Below are 12,045 nucleotides of genomic sequence, written 5' to 3'. Positions count from 1 at the left end.
TTTGAAATCCTGTGGTGGCTTCCTTCCTCCTGTCTGTGGTTAAATTTCAGGCTTCTTCATGTGGTTGTAGATCAAGGTGTCTCTGATTTCAGCGGCCTCATCTCTCACTACACTCCCTCCTGTTCTCACTTCCTGAAACTTCCCAGCCTTCAGACCTTCTTGTGATGAATTTACTACTACGCACCTACCCCCTAATCTGCTGAATCCCACTTGTCCTTTGGGATCCTCCATGAAACCTTCCTCATCCCTGCAGGCAGTAAGCTCAAGTTCAGGTCCAGTTCCTGGAGCAGACAGTGGTGATGAATGAATGATACATGAAGACAGGGATAGTGTTTGCCTGTCTTGCTTCTCTCAGAGCATCAGAGTATTCCCTAGTTATTTTTTTTTCTTATGTTCATTTTTTTTTCTGTTTTCATGGTATATCTTTTTCTCATCTTTGAATTTTTTAAATTAATAGACTCTTTAAGAGCAGTTTAGGCTTATAGAAAAATTGTTAAATAAATGGAGTTCCCATGTACCTCATCTTCCTCACTTCCCACACACAGACAGACCTATAATTAATATTTTCATTTGTGTGGCACACTTGCACTTGTTATAATTGGTGAATTGATATTGAAGCACTATTATTAACTAAAGTTCATAATTTACATTAGGATTCACTCAATGCACTGTACGGTCTGTGGGTTTTGCGGAAGGCATGGTGACAGGTATCCACCATTACAATATCAGACGGGATAGTCTCTCTGCCTTAAAAATTCCCTGTGCTCCAGTTGCTCATCCCTTCCTCCCTCTCCCTAAACCCCTGGCAACCACTAATCCTTCTACTGTCTCCATAGGTTTCCTTTTCCAGAATGTCCCATAATTGGAATCATACAGTTGAAGAAGTCTATTCAGACTGGCTTCTTTCACTTAGCAGTATGTATTTGAGTTTCCCCCCATGTCTTTTCATGGCTTCATATCTTGCTGAATAATATTCCATTGTATGGGTATCCCAGGGTTTGTTTATCCATTCACCTATTAAAGGACATCTTGGTTGCTTCCATGTTTTGGCAATCGTGAATATAAAGCTGCGGTAAACATTCCTGTACAGGTTTGGTGTGGACATAAGTTTTCAGCTCACTTGGATAGATACAAAGGAGCATGACTGCTGAATCATACAGTAAGAGAATGTTTAGTCTTGTAACAAACTGCCACAATGTCTTTAAAGTGCACCATTTTGTATTCCCACCAGGATGTGATGGTGAGCCTCTTTACAGATGCTTACTCACCATCTGTATATTTTCTTTTCTTTGGAGGTTGTCTTCCAGTCTATCTTCTCCTAGCTTTATTAAAATATAATTGACATATAACAGTGCATAAGTTTAAGATGTACAAAGCAACGATTTGATCTACCTACTTATTGTAGAATGATTATTCTAGTAAGGTTAGTTAAAACTTTTGACTCTTTGGAAACCACTAACAATCTACTATTGATCTGAAGCCTTACTGATGACATAAACTGTCAACCAAACACACATTTTGTATATTACATACTGTATCCTTACAATAAAGTAAGCTAGAGAAAAGAAATGTTACTAAGAAAATCATAAGGAAGAGAAAATACACTTACAGTCTTGTACTGTATTTATTAAGAAAAAAACCCTGCATATAGGTGGATGCTTGCAGTCCAAAACCCATGTTGTTCAAGGGTCAGCTGTATTGTTAACAACAGTCATCATGCTGTACTTGAGATTTCCAGAGTCCATTCATCTTATAACTAGAAGTTTGTACTCTTTGACTACCTTCACCCATCCCCCTTCCCCCCACCCTTAGTACTCCTGGTACACCCCCCACTCCTAGTACACCAATGCACTCTGTTTCAAGGAGTTCTTTTTTGTTGTTGTTTTGTTTATGATTCCACATGTAAATGAGATCACACGGTATTTGTCTTTCTCTGACTTTTGTCACTTAGCATAATGTCTTTGAGCTTGATGCATGTTGTTGCAAATGGTAGGATTTCCTTTTCTCATATGGCTGAGTAATAGTCTATTTTATTTTTTAAAAAGATTTATTTATTTGAGAGAGAGAGAGAGAGAGAGAGAGAGAGAATGAGTAGGGGGGAGGAGCAGAAGGAGAGGGAGCACCAGATTCCCCACTGAGCAGGGAGCCCAATATGGGGCTTAATCCCAGGACCCTGAGATCATGACCTGAGCCAAAGTCAGGTGCTTAACTGAATGAGTCACCTAGACTCCCCAATATTCCTTTTAATATATCACTTTCTTTTCTGTTTCTGGATCGTTACTCATTGTAGATTCAAGATGAGGGACCATATCTGTCTCATTGTTGGATCCCCAGTCCCGGTACCATCACAGCCATAAACAGATGCTCCCAAGAAAGATTATTTTTATTTTCTTTCAAATAAACTGTTTTGAAATAAATTTAAAATTGCAGAAGAGTTGCAGGGGTGGCACAGGCAGCTCCAGTAATACCCCCTACCTAGGTTCTATTGTGATCACCTCACGTGACTGGTTATGAAGAAGACAATGTCGTTTTAGTTCCGTTAGCTAAACCCCAGACTTGATTTTGCCAGTTTCCCCTTTAATGTCCTTTCCCTGTGCAGGATCCAACCTAGGACACCATGTTGCATTTAGTTGTCCTGCTTACCCAATGTCCTCTCGTCTGGGACAGCTTCTCATTCTTGTTTTCCGTGACCTCGATAGACAGTTTTGAAGGAATGTGCTGGTCAGCTATTTTGTTGCAGGAGCCTCAATTTGGGTTTGTCTGATATTCTTGTCATGAGTAGGCTGGGAATATGGAATTTTGGAAAGAATACCACAGCGGCGAAGTGCTTCTGTGCCTTCCCATCCCATCTCAGTTGGGGGTGCATGAGATTCACACAGCATTACTGCTGACTTTGATCACTGAGTGACTTTTGTCACTCAGTTAAAGTTGTGTGTGCCAGTCTGCTGCCCCAAGTCACTGTTTCCCTCTCTACACTCTGTTGTTTGGAAGTGTGCTCTAAATCTACCCCACCTTTGGGGTAGGGGGTGGGGAGGATTTTCCTTCACCTCCTGAAGTGAGGAGTCTATTCTTAGGAATTCTTTTGTTTTTTCTTTTTTAAGATTTTATTTATTCATTCATGAGAGAGACAGAAACATATGCAGAGGGAGAAGCAAGTTCCCCGTGGGGAGCCTGATGCAGAACTCAATCCCAGGACCCCAGGATCACGACCTGAGCCAAAGGCAGTTACTCAACCACTGAGCCACCCAGGTGCCCCTATCTGGAATTCTATTAAAGCAAAATTAGCCTTTTCTCCCCTATTTGTTCATTTGTTTATATCAATATAAACTTGTGTATATTTATTTCATATTTTGGTTATAGTCCAATGCCGTATTATTAAGAAATCTTTTTGAGTGACAAAAAAAAAATAAATGAATTAAAGTATCTCCACAATGCTCTGAGGTTGGTACCATTATTATGTCCACTTTACAGGTGAGGAAACTGAATCTTAATGTCAAAATGGCACAGGCCAGATTTGAATCTGTCTGGGTCAGGCAAAAATTGCTCCAGCTTGCTTGCAGGAATTGTCTGCTGGATAACAAACAAACACTTTCCTCTCTCTAGACTTCAGAGGATCCAAACACATCCAGGCCTCCCCTTCTCAATTATCTTCTTCCCTATCCCTTACCCCAATTTGCTCTATTAATTAATTTGTACTTTTATAAAGCTTCTCTTGCCAGAATGTTGAGCAAAAATCACGTCTACCATTTCCACACAGCAGTTATTTCTATCTTATAAGTTCCCTCCCTGTCTTAACTCCTTGGCATCCATTGTTTTATATTCTATTAGCTCATATGGGCAGAGGACTTGGCAGTTTGTAAAATGCTTTCACACATCATCTGATCCTTGTGATGTCCTTATGAGGTAAGCATCACAACCAATGTGTTTCCCATTCTCTCTGGGAGATAGTTGAGGTCAATGAGCCTGAGAAACTTGCCCAGGACCTACTGCTGGGAAGTGGTAAACCCTATAAGGCAGAAGGAACACCATGTAGAATGACTCAAAGGCAAAAACCAGTATGGGAAGTTTGAGCCAGTGCCCACTGTTCATTATGGAGTATTAATGTGTAACACACTGGTGCCTATTCATATTATTTATTCTTTTTGATTCATTCTTGGTAGGTTTTATGCTTCTAGAAATGTATTCATTTCTTCTAGGTTATCCAATTTAGTGGCATATAATTGTATATGGCAGTTATTTTCTGATCACATGCGTTCCTGTAGTGTCAGTTGTAATGGCTCCTTTAGTTTCTAATTTTATTTATTGAAATCTTTTTGTCTTGTTTAGTGTAGCTAAAGGTTTGAGAGTTTTATCTTTCAACAATACACGTACATTTTAAAGATTTGTTTTGAGAGAGAAAGAGAGAGAGAGAGAGCACACAGGTGGGAGGAGAGAGAATCTCAAGCAAGCTCTGCACTCATGACCTTGAGATCATGACCTGAGCTGAAACCAAGAGTCAAAGGCTTAACTGACTATACTACCCAGGTGCCCTGATATATATATATATATATATATATATATATATATATATATATATATATATATATTATATTTATTTATTTATTTATTTATTTATTTATTTATTTATGTAATCTGTATGACCAATGTGGGACTCAAACTCATGACCCCAAGATTAATAGTCATATGCTTTACTGATGGAGCCAGCCAGACACGCCGGTTTTATCTTTTTGAAAAACCAGCTCTTAGTTTCATTGATTGATCATTTTTTATTGTTCTTCTGGTCTCTATTTCTTTTATTTCTAGTAAATACCAGTGTGTACCTTACTAGGTATGAATCTTTATTTTCAGCTTTGTCCAAAGGTTTGACATTAACCGTCCAGTTAAGACAATGAGGATAATATATACTACTTAGATAAAACTCAGTGCATCACCTGCATGTTTTGCTATTCATTTTGCCTTCTCTATGACATTATACACACTTTTTACCCCATCATCAGATGCTATGTCCTTTAACCCACTGATTGCAACTTATTTTAAAGTAACTCTTAACTTCTCTCTGATAGATAGCTTAAGTTTTGATGGCGTGACAAGGAGTTGTAAAGCATAAAAAATTTTCCAGGTAATGGCCCTTTTGTATCTAAAGGATAACCTTAGACCCTATAAGCTCTCTTGAACTGTCTATTTCCTGTAGGCTTTGCCCACTACTTATTATTTTTCCAACACTAGCAAAATGACTATTTCATACAGATATTTAAGTGTTTTGTTGAATTAATGGACAATATAAAATGTGTATCGGGGATCCCTGGGTGGTTCAGCGGTTTAGCTCCGCCTTCAGCCCTGGGCGTGATCCTGGAGACCCGGGATAGAGTCCCGCGTCGGGCTCTCTGCATGGAGCCTGCTTCTCCCTCTGCCTGTGTCTCTGCCTCTCTCTCTGTGTGTCTCTCATGAATAAATGAATAAAATCTTTTAAAAAAAGCGTATCTAGAACAGGGATAGGAGAAGAAAAGAGAGAAAAAGGCAAACATACTGGGGAAAGTTAGTTGAGAAAATGAATTCTACCAAATGGCTCATTTTTGTTAGGTACCAAGTTGAAAGTACATCCTCTTTCTTAATTCTTACTCTGGCTTGTCTTCACCTTCATCAAATGAAAACAAACAAACAAACAAACAAATAACCAAAGTTGATCTATGTGAAGTCATACAATGCCTTAGGGTTTTTTAGAACATATAAGTATAATGAAATTGGAACCATTAATTGAATCACACAATAATTCTACAGAGAAGAGAAAAAAATGTATTGAAAAGAAGAAACTGGTTCACAAAATAAGATTACTTTAAAAAAATACATTTGAGTTTCAAGTTTTAAAAAAATGCCAACACCAAAGACTGGCATCAAGTGGTAACAGTGGCAGTTTATTAATAATCTATCATGTAAAGCTGACATAGTATATGCTGAATTCTGCTCTGCTTTACAATGAAATCCCATCCATTTTATTACTACCAGAATTAAATATGTTCTGTTGAAAGGCTTTAGTAAGCTTAAATATGATTTAAAGCTCTTTTTTCCAATACATTTATTGCTTTCCTAACACCTTATTATCAAGAAGCCAGATCAACAAAAGTCTAATCTAGATTCTCCCACATATCCATGGTATACCAAACAGGGAGCAAGATAAAACACACATGTTTATAGAAGTTGATAGGTTTGCCTTTAGACAAATGGAAAAGTCATAGCAACTAAATTACTTGTTTCTGACATGTTGGGAGTAGGGAGGAGACTGCTGGAAATAATATAGGGTAAGTATTAAAAGTTGAGCCCGTAGAATTCACAGATGGATAATTTATTTAATCAGAATTAGGTGTGAGCTATCCAGATAGGAAGAATCTATTTAAGGGTGTAAAAAGGTGATTGTCCATATTCAGACTAAAGGATTTGGAGGAGGTATTTTATAAGTAAACATCAATGAACCAGATTTTCATAAATGGTAATTGAAGTTAAATTCCATTTTTTCTACATATTGTTCAATTTGGCTATGCAGGATTATATCACCACCAGTTACCTAACATATTTTACATGACCTCTGTTAGTGTCAGGCTTCCAAAAGTGTGCTATGAGGATCTGAGGGAAGACAGGCTAAAAGGCATCTGAGCCAATCCAATTAGTAGAAAGATTAAGAGTCATTACAGAGTAAAACAACTGGAACAGAGTTCAGGATTTGGCATAGCGATCAGTAAAGAAATAAGTAAAACTCTGTACTATAAATATGTTGAGTTAGAATACTAGTTTTCATCCATCAGATAGTTAAGAGTATTCTTATTACTGAATAGTAAGACCATAATCTCAGATACACTTGTCTTTATTCCATGATTAAAATGGTTTTCAAATGAAACTTGAGAATTTGTGTCTATTTCCAAAATCTCAGAATAGAAATATAAATACAAATGCTCTGCGAGATTGCCAACTTTAATCTCTTTCATTGAAAATATTAATCATCAAGTAGCAATATTCTAACACCTACTACTAGATAAGAGTGCAGAGAGGAGGATGTGGGGAAAGAGGATGCCAGGAAGTAAGTATACTACCCAAGATAAAATTTTGCCATGGATAATAGAAATGAAAAGGTGTGTGTGAGTGTTTGTGTGTGTATTTCTCATTTATTGGAGAAAACATTATATAACGGTACTTGTTAATACATTTCTACAAAGAAGAGGTTTACAAGTTCAAAAGAAGAGTGGAAGAGAAGTAGAATAGTAGAAGCCTCAGTTTTCCCCATTCTAAATTCAGGCAATTGGAAGTGACAATTTTTAAAGCTTCATAATTCTCAGATAGACAATTCCAAGTGAATTTCCATAAACCATAATTGACTCATGATCATTGGCTAAGTAGCTCAACATGTAACTCACCATGTGAATATAAATGGAAACTTTGGTCAAAATAAAAGTGTCTTAAAAAAATAAATAAAAGTGTTTTTTGTATAAAATATTCAGAAGATCAAGGTGAGCACTTCCTAAGGAGCTGGATTTGTTGGCATTATGTGTGCAGAGTGTTAAAGAGAAAGTACATAACATTGGATTTAGGAAAACCTCCGGGAGCGTGACATAATGAAGACTGTACTGTTGCCATCAGCTTCCAGGTGGTGAAGGGTTGTAGTGTGCTGTGGTAAGTGGTATGTTGTGGTAGTGGCATGTTGTGGTACGTGTGTGTACACATGCACACAATGGGTTACACGAACAATTACATTCTTTTTCTTTTTTCTTGTCTATTCTCCCCCCCCCCCACTCCCCGTTTCTTATTCCTGACCATACTATGGCACTTGCCTTTTTGGAAGCTAACAAAAACTCGTTAGCTTCTCCCTGAGCTATTGCTTAAATAATTTCTTTTTTCCCTGTCTCACTCACTCCTTAAGCTTCATTTGGTATAGTGAAGGCAGCATAAGCTTTGGAGGCTATCATGCTGGTAACATATGGAAAAGTTATGATTATCTGAGAATCACAGACTTTTAACTATGTACAATACGAGAGTCCCCTTTTCCTCCTCCACGTTTTAAATTCCTTGTTTCCTTCCCATTGTGCTTACATATAAAAATATACTTTGTTCTTCATTCCGCTCCAAAACAATTTCCCAAACGGTGTTCTAAAAACAAATCTGTGTCAGAATCCTCTTGGGACGCTTGATGAAAATTTCACTTCCGAGGCTTTACTCTAGATCTTACCAAATCAGACACCTTGGATGGTATGGGTACCTGGAAATGTGTGCTTTCATAAGCTTGCTTTGGGAAATGTGCACACGGAAGTTGCATACAACTGATCTAGACCATTATGCTTACACAGTGGTTTTAACAGTCTTGTATTAGGTTCTAGAAACTATTTTCTGAGAAAATCTTAATCATAGCTGGCAGGCTGCCTTCTAAATTTAACATAAGAAAAACTAAAAGTGGGAAATGGAATTAATTGCCCTTCACAACAGTTCAACCTGGACGGAGATGATTGTGGGAGTACTGCACTCACTTGAATAACTCACCAGAAACCTGTGGCTGACTCTTCCTTTTGTGATTTTTGATCGTCATTCTGGATTCCTTGTATTACATGTTACTAAATACTAATAAATGTATTGCTTATTCATCTTTTCTTTCCCTCCTATATCCTAATTTTAGAAGAAAAATATCATAATATAGTACAGAAATCATAAAGGACAGCATTTATGGGTAAGAAGACAATTTTGTCACTCTTCTCTGAAAATTTGAGCATTTAAATGACAACGCGACAATATAATAAATATTTTTATTTCTTTAAATTTGTAAAAGAGCTTCCTGAATATCTCTCACTGCTTGTTTTTTATAGATGAAATAAAACTGCTTAATATAGTAGAAGTAAGACAGCATGACATGTGGTTTGTCATTTCAAACCACAAATTCAATTATTGGTGTATGAAAACACATGGGTATGTTGAGTATAGTTCCATAGGATAACTTTTAAAAATTATATCAGAATATTGTGTGTGTCTTCAGTTACATGATTATCTTCTGTAGGAAGATCACAGGGCTTCAAATGAATGAGTGAAACACACTTGGCTAGCAATATTTTAAAATCATTTTTGTTTCAGTTAAAGTCACTGATGCTGACTATGAAAAAAAGAAGTATTACCTTTTGACTGTCCAGTTTCCCCTTCTCAGAAACTATGTACAATCAAGGCCATTTTGTATGTGTTTCCTTTGCTATCTTCCCATTTCCACTGGCTTTTCCTGGGAGTTTAAGTGGCTGTCATCCCCCAGCACTGTGCAACACCTCTCTAGAGGCTATGAATATCCTGGCTTTTCTCATACAACAAAAGGAAATCCTTTGAGGTCTAAAACATTAAGTTTTCCCAAAGTAACTAGAAAAAAAAGATAAGAGAGCCCTAACCAGAAGCAATTGGGTTTATGGAATACAGAACCCTAATTATCAGCTACTACAGACTGGCTAGGCTGTCCCCCCATATGTCATATCATACTTTCTCCCATCTCTTTTAAGGTAGGAGAAGTTCCACATGTAACTAGCTATCTTTGAAGAAAACAGATGATGTTTTATCCATGTGCAGGATAAAAGAAATCTTTCTTCTTTCTGGAGAGTCAGTGATATATTGTCAAAAGTCTCAGAGTTACTTTTTCCATTTTTTTACTTTTTACATTTTTACTTTTTACATTTACTCAGAAGGCTCTTTTATTTTTATGTAAACAAAACATCATCCTAAAATTCCAGAACTCAAAAAAACTTAGAAATCAGATTATTCCACTATCACATATTATAAATGATAAAATGAAGACCAGAAGGCTATACTTCTAGAAAATCTTGTTAGATGGAAACATTCCCCTTATCTGCCTTCATTACTAGCAAACCTTGTATTCTCTCTTTAAGATCTAGCTCAAATTTTATATCTGTGAGGTAGGACACTTTCATTGACTTATAGGCACTTATTATTACCCTGGCCTCTCCTATAACATTTGTTTCATATCCTTCTAATACGATCTATCATCTCTGGTACACCTCTCTGGCTGTGAAACCTTGAGCAAGTTTCATATCTTAATCTCAATTTTACTGCAATAAGCAACAGTCCCTCTCTCGGGGATACTGTAAGGATTAAAAGAAATAATCATTGTAAAGGATTTAGCACATTTCCTGGTACATCATGCATGCTCAACAAATCTTAGTGTTGTCGGGCTAATTTACGTATCCACATGTCCTTCCCTTTCACTAATTGGGGAGTTCCAAAATGAGCTCTTATTTGGTCAGTAGCCCAGTGATTGGCACTGGGTGGTGCACACTTTACCTTCAAGAAGTCTGCATTGAACATGTTAAAGAATGAATTTTTTTTTGTTTTGTTTTGCTTTTTTGTTTGTTTGTTTGTTTTTTTTTAAGAATGAATATTCTTACATGCCTGGTCCCTCGTAAAATCCTTTCTCCGTCATATACCCTTCAGAATAGGCACAATGCCATTTAATCCCTTAATCAAAATTATTTCCAAAAGTTTAAAATAAAACATAGAACAAGCCAGTGCTTTGGTTATGTGTGTCCTTAGCAAAGTCAGGATTTTCTGTTTTACTTGAGAAATTTCATACCAAGTATAATTAATGTGTCCGTCTATGATTTCTCAAGAAGAAAATGTAGTCCCACCCAAATATATTGGATTGTATCCTTAATTTATATTCAACCTTTTCCTGATGCTGTGGTTTGACCTGAAAGTATTGAAGTTATATCTCTATTTCATGCGTGGGCAAATGCTCTAGCCATAGTATTCAAAACAATTTTGCATGGCAAGCTTTTTCTAGAACATTTTACCTGTCATGCTTGAAATTTACATTAGAAGAATAATTGACTTCCTTACTTAATGATATCTTTAAGGAACTATGAAAATTCATGAATAAAATTCTATTTTAGAATAATTTGAAGTAAAGAATCTTACTTTAATGATTCAGTTAATAGATAAACGCATGCTTAAATATAATAAAACATGCTGTTATAATTATCAATTTTGAAAATAATCTATGATGTGAAAAAAATCCATATTCACAAGGATAAACATGTTTACTCTGTTATTGGAAAAGACTTACTGTAAAATTATGATGCCATAGGAAACCCATCTCTATCACAGACTTCTATCTGGGTAGTCATACAGATCCTATGAACGCAGGAACCCAATAGTATCAATAAGAGACACATTAGGGGGATCCCTGGGTGGCACAGCGGTTTAGCGCCTGCCTTTGGCCCAGGGCGCGATCCTGGAGACCCGGGATCGAGTCCCACGTCGGGCTCCCGGTGCATGGAGCCTGCTTGTGTCTCTGCCTGTGTCTCTGCCCCCCCCCCTCTGTGTGACTATCATAAATAAATAAAAATTTAAAAAAATAAAAAAAAGAGACGTTAGAACCTCTTCAGGTTAGAAACAAACCTCACAAAGATTTTTGTTTGAATTAGATATTAATTGATTATAAATGTTATCACTTATAATAGAGGAAATTCAACTTCTTGGCTTCAGAGACTTATCAAAATAAAAAGCCCCTCTTAGCTAAAATTTTTCATAGAATACTTTCAGGGATAGTCTACCTTAGGTAAATGCATTTTACAGATTTTACAGCAGGGGCAAAAAAGCTCATTTTAAAGATCTACACTCAAAAAAGAAAATTAGCATTACCCCTAAATTATAGATGTTCATAGCTTGTGATTTCTTCATTGATTCAGCTATTATGAAATGGCGTTTTCAAGTTGGCAGAAAGGGTAACGGGAAGGTGGATCTCATTTATGCTGCTTCAAAATATTTAGAGCATTTGTAATTTCTCTCCCCCCCTTTCTCTCTCTCTCACAGACACACACACACACACACACACACACACAATTATCTCCTATAAGTATAAATATCCAGCACAATAGAAGTATCAACAGAATAATAATTACCGTATCTTTTAAAGTTGCTATATATTTTGGAATAATAATAGGTTTTCCTCAGTCTTCTCAGACTTTCACCATCCTCCATCCTGTTCCATTCATTTTACAATAGTGCAGATTATTGTCCGTT

Source organism: Nyctereutes procyonoides, unplaced genomic scaffold (genome assembly GCF_905146905.1).
Source record: "Nyctereutes procyonoides isolate TBG_1078 unplaced genomic scaffold, NYPRO_anot_genome, whole genome shotgun sequence".
Classification (NCBI taxonomy): domain Eukaryota; kingdom Metazoa; phylum Chordata; class Mammalia; order Carnivora; family Canidae; genus Nyctereutes; species Nyctereutes procyonoides.
The sequence above is the reverse complement of the archived record's forward strand: the minus strand, read 5'-3'. Positions refer to the sequence as shown.